Source organism: Phascolarctos cinereus, unplaced genomic scaffold (assembly GCF_003287225.1).
Source record: "Phascolarctos cinereus isolate Bilbo 61053 unplaced genomic scaffold, phaCin_HiC Scaffold_3;HRSCAF=262, whole genome shotgun sequence".
Taxonomy (NCBI): Eukaryota; Metazoa; Chordata; class Mammalia; order Diprotodontia; family Phascolarctidae; genus Phascolarctos; species Phascolarctos cinereus.
In genome coordinates this window covers 138,981,268-138,991,413 of record NW_027555736.1, presented here as the reverse complement: position 1 = coordinate 138,991,413, position 10,146 = coordinate 138,981,268, and positions in this window count along the sequence as shown.

Genomic DNA, 10,146 nt, shown 5'->3' with positions numbered 1-10,146 from the left:
CCACATTACAGGACCTTGTACTCAATCCAGATCAACAAATAAACATTTATCAAAGCCTACTATAACCCTCAAGTGGCATAGGAATACATTTCAATGCTTTAATGAGTCCATGATCTCATCAGGGTGGGTACTTCCTCCCAGATAGATCATAACCAATACATGCCTTCTCTTGTGTGAATTTTGTCCAACTCCTCCCATAAATGCTTCTTAGAGAATCTATCAAATATATTAGAGGCCTTCTCATGATTCTTTTAATATGGATACCAGGTAACACTCAGGTTGTCTATCTGTTTTCTCATAGTCTTACTATATGACTGGCACACGTCCTTTTCTTGTGATAAATGTTATTGAGAAGTGGCATGGCATAGTGGACAGAGATTTAGGAAGATCTTGATTTAAGTCCTGCCTATGACACCTCCTGGCTGTGTAATACAGGCCAAGTCACTTAACCTCTCAGTGCTACAGGCAACTCTTGAGGAATGTAAATTGTAGAACAGTTGCCAATTTGCACTGGTAGAGGGAGATCCCTATTTCAATCAACCCTCCCCCATAATGAGAAAAACTTATTCTTGATGATGTTTTAAAAATGCACGAGTCATCTCTGTTGATAGGCTGCAGCTAACTTATACTTACCAAGAATCTTTCTACAATTTTTAGGGTCATCTGTAATTTTGATTCTTCTGAGGTCATGGTATTCCATGACTTATTATAGCCATATAATATCAGAAGACAGGTGCTTTTGAAATGATGGGTTTTGGTGACAGGAAACAGCTTGAGATGATTAAAAGTATTGCACAATTTTGCAAATGTGATCTAGCTTGATCTCTTATACAATTCTAGGCCTAGCTCATTGTCTGAGACGTATGTTCTGGTGGACTAACTCAATGAACTATCTATCTCCACTATATCTTATAATTTGAGAAATGCATATTCTTTATTTGTTTTTTCCTGTGTGGATTACTGTGCTGATCTATCTTGAGTTCAGTTCTAGGTGCCATAGTTTAAGAATGGCATTGACAAGCTAGAGAGTTCCAGAGGAGGGTCACCAGGATGGTGAAAGGACTTCAGTCCCTGTAATATAAGACTTGGTTGAAGGAATTGGGGATATATAGCCTGGAGAAGAGATGACTAAGGGAAGAAACCACAGCTGTCTTCAACTATTTAAAAATATTCATCATATTGAGGAGAGAGATGACCAACTGGAAGCAATGAATAAATGTTGCAGAGAAAAATTTGGGTTTGGTATCAAGAAAAAGTTGCTAGCAATTAGAGCAGTTCAAAAGTGGAATGAGCTGCCTCTGGAGGTAATATTTTCACTCATTAATCTTCAAGCCTAGACTAAATGGTTGTGTGTTGGGTATATTATAATAGGAATTCCTTTTAGGTATTGGTTAGAACAGGGCTTCTTAAATTTTTTTCCACTTGCAACTACTTTTTTCATTTTGGCAGTATTGATTGGCATTGCATGGCCTGAGGGCATGCACAGTACAAAGCGTGCATGCTTTGTGTTCAGAACCCAGGCTGCAGTGAAGTTGTATGATGCAACATGGGCAAGCGCTGTTAGAAACACCTTGGATTCATTACACGTTTCATTTTTAATTAATTTTTGGTCATTGTGCGTGCAGAAATCTTTTACTGTTGCCAAATTTTTTAATTTTTAAGAAGTGCTGGAATATACTAGTTGACTACTGAGGTTCCTTCCAACACTAAGATTTCATGATTCTTAGTGGCCATGGTGTCCTTAGAGGAGGCCCTGTGGCATTCTAAGATTCATTGAAGTTAGCACAAACAGAAGCATAAAGAGGACCACCATCTACTTGGTGAGGGACTTAGTTGGACAGTGTACCTGACAACCTCCATTACATTAATTACATTCATTTTTAATTAACATCTCTCCATCTTGTGCCTCACTTGTTATGGATAATCAGAGGAACTTTGAATACAATTATCTTTGTGACTACTTCTTCTAAGGAACTTATAATATATGCATGGGAGGAGAGCTCCTAAAATTGCATTTTGTCTGTAGAATTAAATTCCTTTAAAAAATAAAAATACAGGGTTTTTGCATTCTATATAACTGTCATTTAATTGTGTGGTTCTGAAGATGAAAACTGTTTGCAAAAGCCTTCCTGTTTCCTTCTTATATTTTAATCAGGCGTACTCTTAGTATGCGCATAGACATTTTCTAAAGGTTTTATAGTAACAAGAATGTAGGTCTATGGATTGCTAGTTATTGTTCTCTTCAATAAACTTCTAAATTTTTTTTCAAAGATACTATCCATTATACTTTCTATTCTTCTGAAATTTTCCTTTCTTTAAGATTTGTTGAAAACCAGTCCTTGAGTTTTAAAATGTGTAATCTTAAACAGAAATTTCCTCTCTCCATATGTAGTTTGATCCAGCTCTTCTTCCTCCTGATGTCATCTTTCTAAGTGCCATTTTCATTTCCTAACATAACAATAGGTTACGGAGGTGTTAGCATTGAATGTGGTAGTTTCCTATCATCATTGACAAGAATAATGTGCCAGAGAGAAGCTTTTTTACTATCGCCTTTATTTGTTGTCCTTTTATGTTCATCTAAAAATGCTCTGGGATGATCTGCCTTTATTAGATATCACACCAGGCTTTCTATGGCTCATTTCCCTTGCCATTGTTATTCTGTTTTGTGAGGTGATACTGATTATAATCTCCTATTTTCCTCCATGGTGTTTTTATTAGCTAGCTTGTGTTCTAAATGGGCATTTCCCTTTTCTTCCCAACTCTCTGCTTAGATACATCAAGTATTTACTGGCTAATATTGTTTCAGGGCTCTTTTGGCCTCCTCATTGTGGCAATCATTTTTACGTTGGTTAAACTTTTCTAAGAAATAATTATTATCAGAGGAAATACCCTTGCCCTTATCTTTCTATTTATTTTTTACAAAGATCTAGTTAACAGTTTAAGAGTCAATAGCTTATTTAAATAGTTCAGATTGGAGCTACTATAATTGAATGCAGTATCTTCTTTTCATCATTTTCTTTATTTCTAATTTGCTATTGATTTTTACTCTACATTGGTAATCCAACTTTATGCCCGCAGCTATCATACTGGCAACTAGTTGTTTTCTAAGAGGTAAGATATAGTCAAATTTACTTTTTATGTTGTTCTATGCTTGCTGCTTCTAGTGCTGCCTTTTACTTTTCTTCTTCAAGAAATTTTTCATGGTATACCTGAGTGAAACTTCTGAGTAATCTGCAAGTCTTGAGTCTCTTTCATTTCTTAGTGTGAACTATATTTTCTAGCATAATTTTTACTGTCTCCCTATGCCCACTATTTTATTGAAGTCACCGGGTATCAAGCTATATCTTTTTTTCTATTTTTTCCTCTATCCTATTTCCACCCTATTTATCCTACTCTCTCCTCTCGCCCTGTCCATTCTCAAAAGTATTTTGCTTCTGACTTTTATCTTCCACAATACACTGTCCCTTCTATCAGCTGCCCTCCCTGCCCCACTCCTCTTGTCTTCTTCCCTTCCTACTTTCCTGTAGGGTAAGATAGGTTTCTATGCCCAACTGAGTGTGTATATTTTTCCCTCTTTGAGCTAGTTCCAATGAGAGTAAGGTTCATGCACTCCCCCCACTCCGCTATCAGGCTATATTTTGAGTAGGTTTGGAGGATCTTGTGCAGTTCTTTATAGAATTTCTCTAGTTCCTGAAGCCTCTGCAACAGATAATTGACACCTAAGTTACAAGTATCCATATGGCGGTCTTCTTTCCTACACTCATCATGGAACCTGCAAGGAAAGATGACCAAGTATCCCATGGAATAATGTTTCTTAGTGATCTTTGGTTGACCAACACTCAGTTTTGTGACCTTGAAGTTCTGTGCAGCATCCTCATACTTCCAGAATGATAGGGACAAAAAAGCAGAAAAAAGGTGGCAGAGACTGATAAGAATCACGTGGTTTTTATCCACAACATGAATTTATTGTTCAGTACTTTGAATGTGAGATGTAGAAGGAATAGAGGGGACAAGAGAAGATTCTTTTGCTGGAAAAAGGAGAGATCTGAGAATGTTTATGTATATGGAAACTTTGGAGATTCAGAAATCCAAACTTACCAGTTTGGGAGTGATCAGCCTCTAAAAGACTAATATGAGCTAACAAACTATAGAAGGCACTCATTTTCCAGATAACTGGAACCTATCTGTTTACAAACTTGTAATCTTAAATACTATTATTAAAAGTCTTTCTAATGTGTATGATACACTTCCCTGCCTTTTAAGTTGAACATGAGGAACACAAGAAACTTTCCTTGAGGATTCAGCATAACCATTATGAACACCAATTATTGCACAGTGTTTTAAATGCAGTAATATCCTCAGAGATTACTGTGGTAGATAAGGCTGCTTACTCGTATGCTAAATAGCCTCTGACTGCTGGTTTTTGAGTGCTTAGGACTTAAAAAAATATTTTTGCCTTTATAGTGCAGTGGTTAGAGTGCAAGGCCTAGTGTCAAGAAGACTTGAGTTCAAATGTGCCCTTGGATAGTAGCTGCGTGATCCTGGGTAAGTCATTTAACCTCACCTCAGTTTCCTCAGTTGGTGGGGGCAGGAGGGAGGTGGGAAGTGGTGGTCACAGTAGTGGACATCGGAGTCTAATAATAGGACCTACTTCCCGGGGTTATTGTGAGGGTCAAATGAAATAATGTCTGTAAATACTTAGTACAGTTCCTGACAGAGTAGGGCTTAATAAGTGCTCATCTTCTTGCTTTCTTTCTTTTCCCCTTAATCCATCCCTCTTTCCTTCCAAAATCAGACTGTCAGCTCATCTTGCTGCTTTCTGTGTCTGGCACTGTCTCTCCCTATTCTCTCTCCTCCCTCTATACTGCTTCTAGTCTCATAGAGACTTGAGAAGCTAGATAGCATAACTCATAAAGACCATGTAAAATTAATCAATAGGTTCTTTGTGAGGACTCAGAAAGCTTTTCTGTGAATAACACACTTCCTTTTTAGCACAACATCTAATGTGGCTATTGGAGGCCCTTTCCCTTTGCATTCGAATCATTTGCCTGATAGATAGTTGAAATCGTTAAGGGTCAAATCTTTCATTTATGAGTTCTAGACAGCACTGCCACAACATGCTCTCCTCCAGTTTGCTGCTGCCTGACCAAGTTTTACAAGTTTAGTTCTTTTCATACTTTTTTTCATACTATATGTCATTCGCCCACTGCCTATCATTTTTCTTGCTTTTCTCTGATTTCTTGCCAATATGTCAACCTTTTTCTCAGCTGTGAGTTTTGCAGAAGTGAACAGGCTTATGGAAGGACAAATATCTCTGGGGCTCAGCTAGAGGGAAAGGTTATATGCCCCTTTATTACCTGTGTGCCAATAGCCTCTAATTCCACGGATGTCTATTTCTCCTGACTTGTTGAATTGCTCTTTGATATATATATATTCCTTGGTATTCTATCTTGTCTGGATCATCTTCAAGCCCAAGAACATGGTGCAAATCTCATTTTCTGTGCTCAGTTCTCGCCTGAATGATGTGGGGATCCTTAGTGAACAGGTTGAGCTGTGAGTATCATTTATATTCATTAGCACTAATTATTATGAACATGCACCCAGAGGCCTAAACACATCTTTTATAAATGGAAAGCCTGCATAAATAAATGAGTTTCTGCACAGTACATGGATTATTCTTTTCTTTTTCCTCTCCTGACTTCTCTGACTTATCATGAGTCTACTGCTTTCTGTTTTCTTCTTTTAAAACAGTTTAAAAAAAAAGACTGAGTCTACCCATCTTACCCAAATTGAAGTGTAGGGGCTTCTGATGATTCTGATCAAACTACCAATCAATTGACTTGTCCTTTGCTTTCCTCTGCTGGTTTGCCCATTCTTAGGCTACCTGGTAGCCCCCTGCTTAATGTGGGGTGGGGTGGGGGAGATGGTGGCAATGCCTGCAGCTCAGAACTTCAGAGCTCAAGAGATCGGCCCAGCATCTTTCCTAGATTTTTGGTGGGGCAGGAGGGAGGTGGGAAGTGGTGGTCACTGCAGTGGACATCAGAGGGAGCATGTGGGAGATATCTAATATTGTCTCTGAAATCCTTCATCAAAATGGCATCTCATTTTTGTTTGGGTTTGCTCTCCCCTCTTCTCCTGATCTAAAAGATTATGCTACCCACAATTTGGTGGTGCAGTGGATGGAGTGCTGGGCCTGAAATCAGGATGACCCATCTTCTTGACTTCAAATCTGGCCTCAGATACTTATTAGCTATGTGACCCTGGGCAAGTCACTTAACCCTGTTTGCCTCAGTTTCCTCATCTGTGAAATGAACCAGAAAAGAAAATGGCAAACCATTCCAGTTTCTTTGCCAAGAAAACCCCAAATGGGGTCATGAAGAGTCAGCTATGACTGAAAAAGAACTGAATGTCAACAAAGAGTTATGGAAAGTTATAGTTGTCATTTGTTTCCTCATAGACCCCACTGATGTCCTTATTCATATACCATTGGTACTCCAGATATCTCAGTTTTATATAAAACCATAAACTTTAAAAAGTTCCCTTTTGTTGTTATGAATTTGATAAACCTCAACAAACATGAACATTTCCCTATACAAAGAAGAATAGAAAAGGAATTGCATATGTAACCATGAATCTCTGCTATCTGCAGCTTAGGTTTGTGTATACATGTTTCAAATAAAAAATGCTAAGAACCCTCAGTTTCTTTTTTTTTTTTTTTGCTTTATGGTGAGGCATTCAGGGTTAAGTGACTTGCCCAGAGTCACACAGCTAGTAAGTGTCAACTGTCTGAGGCTGGATTTGAACTCAGGTCCTCTTGACTCCAAGGCCAGAGCTCTATTTACTGCACCACCTAGCTCCCCCAACCCTCAGCTTCTGGAAACATTTTTCACAACTATTATTTTTCTTACTATTATGATTTCTTGGGGAAAGAAGATATTGTTATAATCAGTCAGGTGATTAAAGTGATGGATTTGGAGTGAGCAAGACTTGAGTTTTAATCCTGCCTCAATACATACTAGCTGTGGCATCCTGAGCAAGCCACCTAATTTCTATAAGCCTCAGTTTCCTCATCTACAAAATGGGGACAAAATGGGGGTGATAATAGTACCTTCTTTAAAGGGTTATTGTGAGGATCAAATGAGATAATATATATAAAGTGCTTTGGGAACTGAAAGCGCCATATAACTTTTTACTGTTATGGTTGTTATCCTTGTTTTACAAATCAGGAAACAGAAGCACAGGTTGAAAAGGTGATTTGTCCAGAGACAAAACTATTTAATACAAATCTAGGATTTTGTTGTTTAGTTGTGTCTGATTCTTCCTGACCCCATTTGGGGTTTTCTTGGCAAAGATGCTGGAATGATTTGCCATTTCCTTCTCCAGCTCATTTTATGGATAAGGAAACTAAGGCAAACAGGAGTAAGTGACTTGCCCAAGGTCGCACAGCTAGGAAGTGTCTGAGGCCTGATTTGAATTCAGGAAGAGGAGCCTTCCTGACTCTGGGCCCAGCACTCTATCCATTGTGCCATCTAACTGCTAGGATAAGAATCACAGAGTCTCAGAGTTGGAAGTTATCTCAGAGGCCATTTATTATAGGATGATTCTAAATAGGAATCTCTTCTACAAAACATACCTGACAAGTGGACACTAACTTTTGCTGAAGACCTCCCATGAGCACCCACAGCCTTCTAGATCTTAGGATAGCAATGCTACATCGTGTTGCCTAATGAGTATCATTTACTTGATCAGGGTGTGTGTGTGTGTGTGTGTGTGTGTGTGTGTGTGTGTGTGTGTGTGTGTGTGTGGTGTGTGCATGTGTGCATGCATATGTGTGTGCACGTGCATGTGTGCATGTGTGTGTGTGCTGAATTCCTTTGGTAGTCTGGTGAAGCCCATGGATAAGTTCTCAGAATGATGTTTCTTAAGACAAAATATATAGGATTACAATGAAAGCCAATTATGTTGAAATACAGTTATCAGAATTTTTTTTTTAAATCCATGGACCTCAAGTTAAGAGTCTCTGTTGAAAGTGAGCAACCATATGGAAATATGAGTAAACTGGTGTGGCTGCCAAAGACAAGCCACTGCCATCTATGTGAATTATCCATCAGTTGTCATGTTTCCCGTCCCCTCATCAGTATCTTGATATGGGAGTGAAATCTCTCTATTTCAGCAATCTTTAGCCAGTGGTGTGATTAATCCCTACTCAACACTGCTGAATGAAAAGAGCTGGCACCTTAGTATGCTCATTTTAAAAGCTTGATGATCCCTGATCTAATCCAGAAGCAGTGGTATTCTAGGTCTTGCTGCCACACAGAAACACCAGTAAAATGTTTCAAAGGACCTTCGCTGTTATGAGAAGCTTCAGGTCAGTAAAAGTGCTTTGCACATTCCTTAAAATAATCAAAATGCGTCTAACTTAATCTGAAGTAATAATAATGTACTAACGATAAATAAAGTAATAATCTAAATTAATCTAAATCTGTGATAAAAGGAACACGCTTTAAAGCTGGGAATAAAATAAGAGTCTGCTGACTGAGGACTAGTGTGGTGCTTGAAAGCATTCCAGGTCAGGCCTGACTAGTCTAGTCTGGTGGGTCATGTTTGGGATTAGAATGAAATGTGATGCTTTTCAACTATTAATTGAAAAGGCTTAACAATTTAAAAAGAGATTTACTGAGCAATAGCTTAGAGAGAATATTCACCAAGGATACAACATTGGTTCAGTCGGATGCAGCAACTCTGCTTTCCTTTTTGCCATGGTGTATGCCTCATGTGAAGCTGCTGTTCCTCATTTTCTGGGCTCTTGTACTTGGGTGGCTAAGAAATTATGTGAATAGCCCAAGCCTTTGTTGCCTGGGCTAATCGTTTCAGAGATGATGCTTTCAGACGTGGTCCTTGTGTTGACTGGTTTAGCTGAACTCTTTCTTTGTTATAAGGGAAGGCTATGGGTAAGAGAATAGATTCAGAAATGACTGTATTGTAAACATATAAGGCACTGGTAAAACTTTGGTGGGTTTTTTTTTTTTAGGTGCATGCTTGTTTCTGTTGGTGCTCCTATGGTCTGGAGAGCTTAGACACTTATTTGTCCTGAGGTGTCACCTTGTCACGGGTGAGCATTAATGTGCAAGCCAAGACTCAGACATAAGTTTCGTGTCTAATTCTGTCAGAAATGAGAAGGTGATTAGGAGTTGCACGTGGAAAAAATGTTAAAATTAACCAGAAAAAAATACAGCTAAGGGGCATTTAAAGCAAAGATGAGTTTTTAAAAAGCTATTAAAAAGTACTTAATCATGTCTCTTTAAGTTTATCTGTATTTATAAAGAGCAATTTTTCAATTAACACACATTGGTTTAATTCATTGAACCTGTCGACTGAGGTTAGGGATGATTTATCCTTCCACTTTCTTTCAATGCATATCTTTGCACATGCAAGCATTATTTTAAGAAGTTTATGATTTGGAGAAGATAGATAAGTTAAACTGGGCGTGATGCCAAGTACAGCCTGTTCAGAATACCCTGTAAGCAGAGATGGAGACAGGGCATAGACTAGGGAAAATTAGCATTGGGCACAGCTCCTATGAGAGCGTCTATCATGCTGGGTGTATGGGTAGAAGTCAACATAGTATTCTGGAAACAATATTGGATTATGAGTCAAAAGATCTGAGTTGGGTAATGCCATTGACTACCTTGTGAAGCAGGGAGAAGCATTCATCCTTTCTGGACCTTGGTTATCTCTTCTAGAAGATGAGGATGATAAATGATGCCTACCTAATCTACAATGGTGATTGTCAAGATCAAATGAGAGATGTTATTTGACTATTCGATCTCAAGATTGGATATATGAGTCAGTGTTCAGGATATCAATAATGTTTTTGACTGTGGTTTGGTTAAGACTCCTTTTCTAGATAGCTAGCTAGGTGGCCCAGTGGGTAAAACATTGGGCCTAGTCAGGAAGCTCTGAGTTCAAATTCTGCCTCAGATACTAGCTGTGTGACCCTGAGAAAGTCCCTTAATTTCTGCCTATATCAGTTTCCTCAGCTATAAAATCAGGATATAATTAGTACCTACCTCTCAGGCTTGTTGGGAAGATCAGATGAGTTAAAAAGTGTAAAATATTTAATACAGTGCCCAATGAATAGTAGGT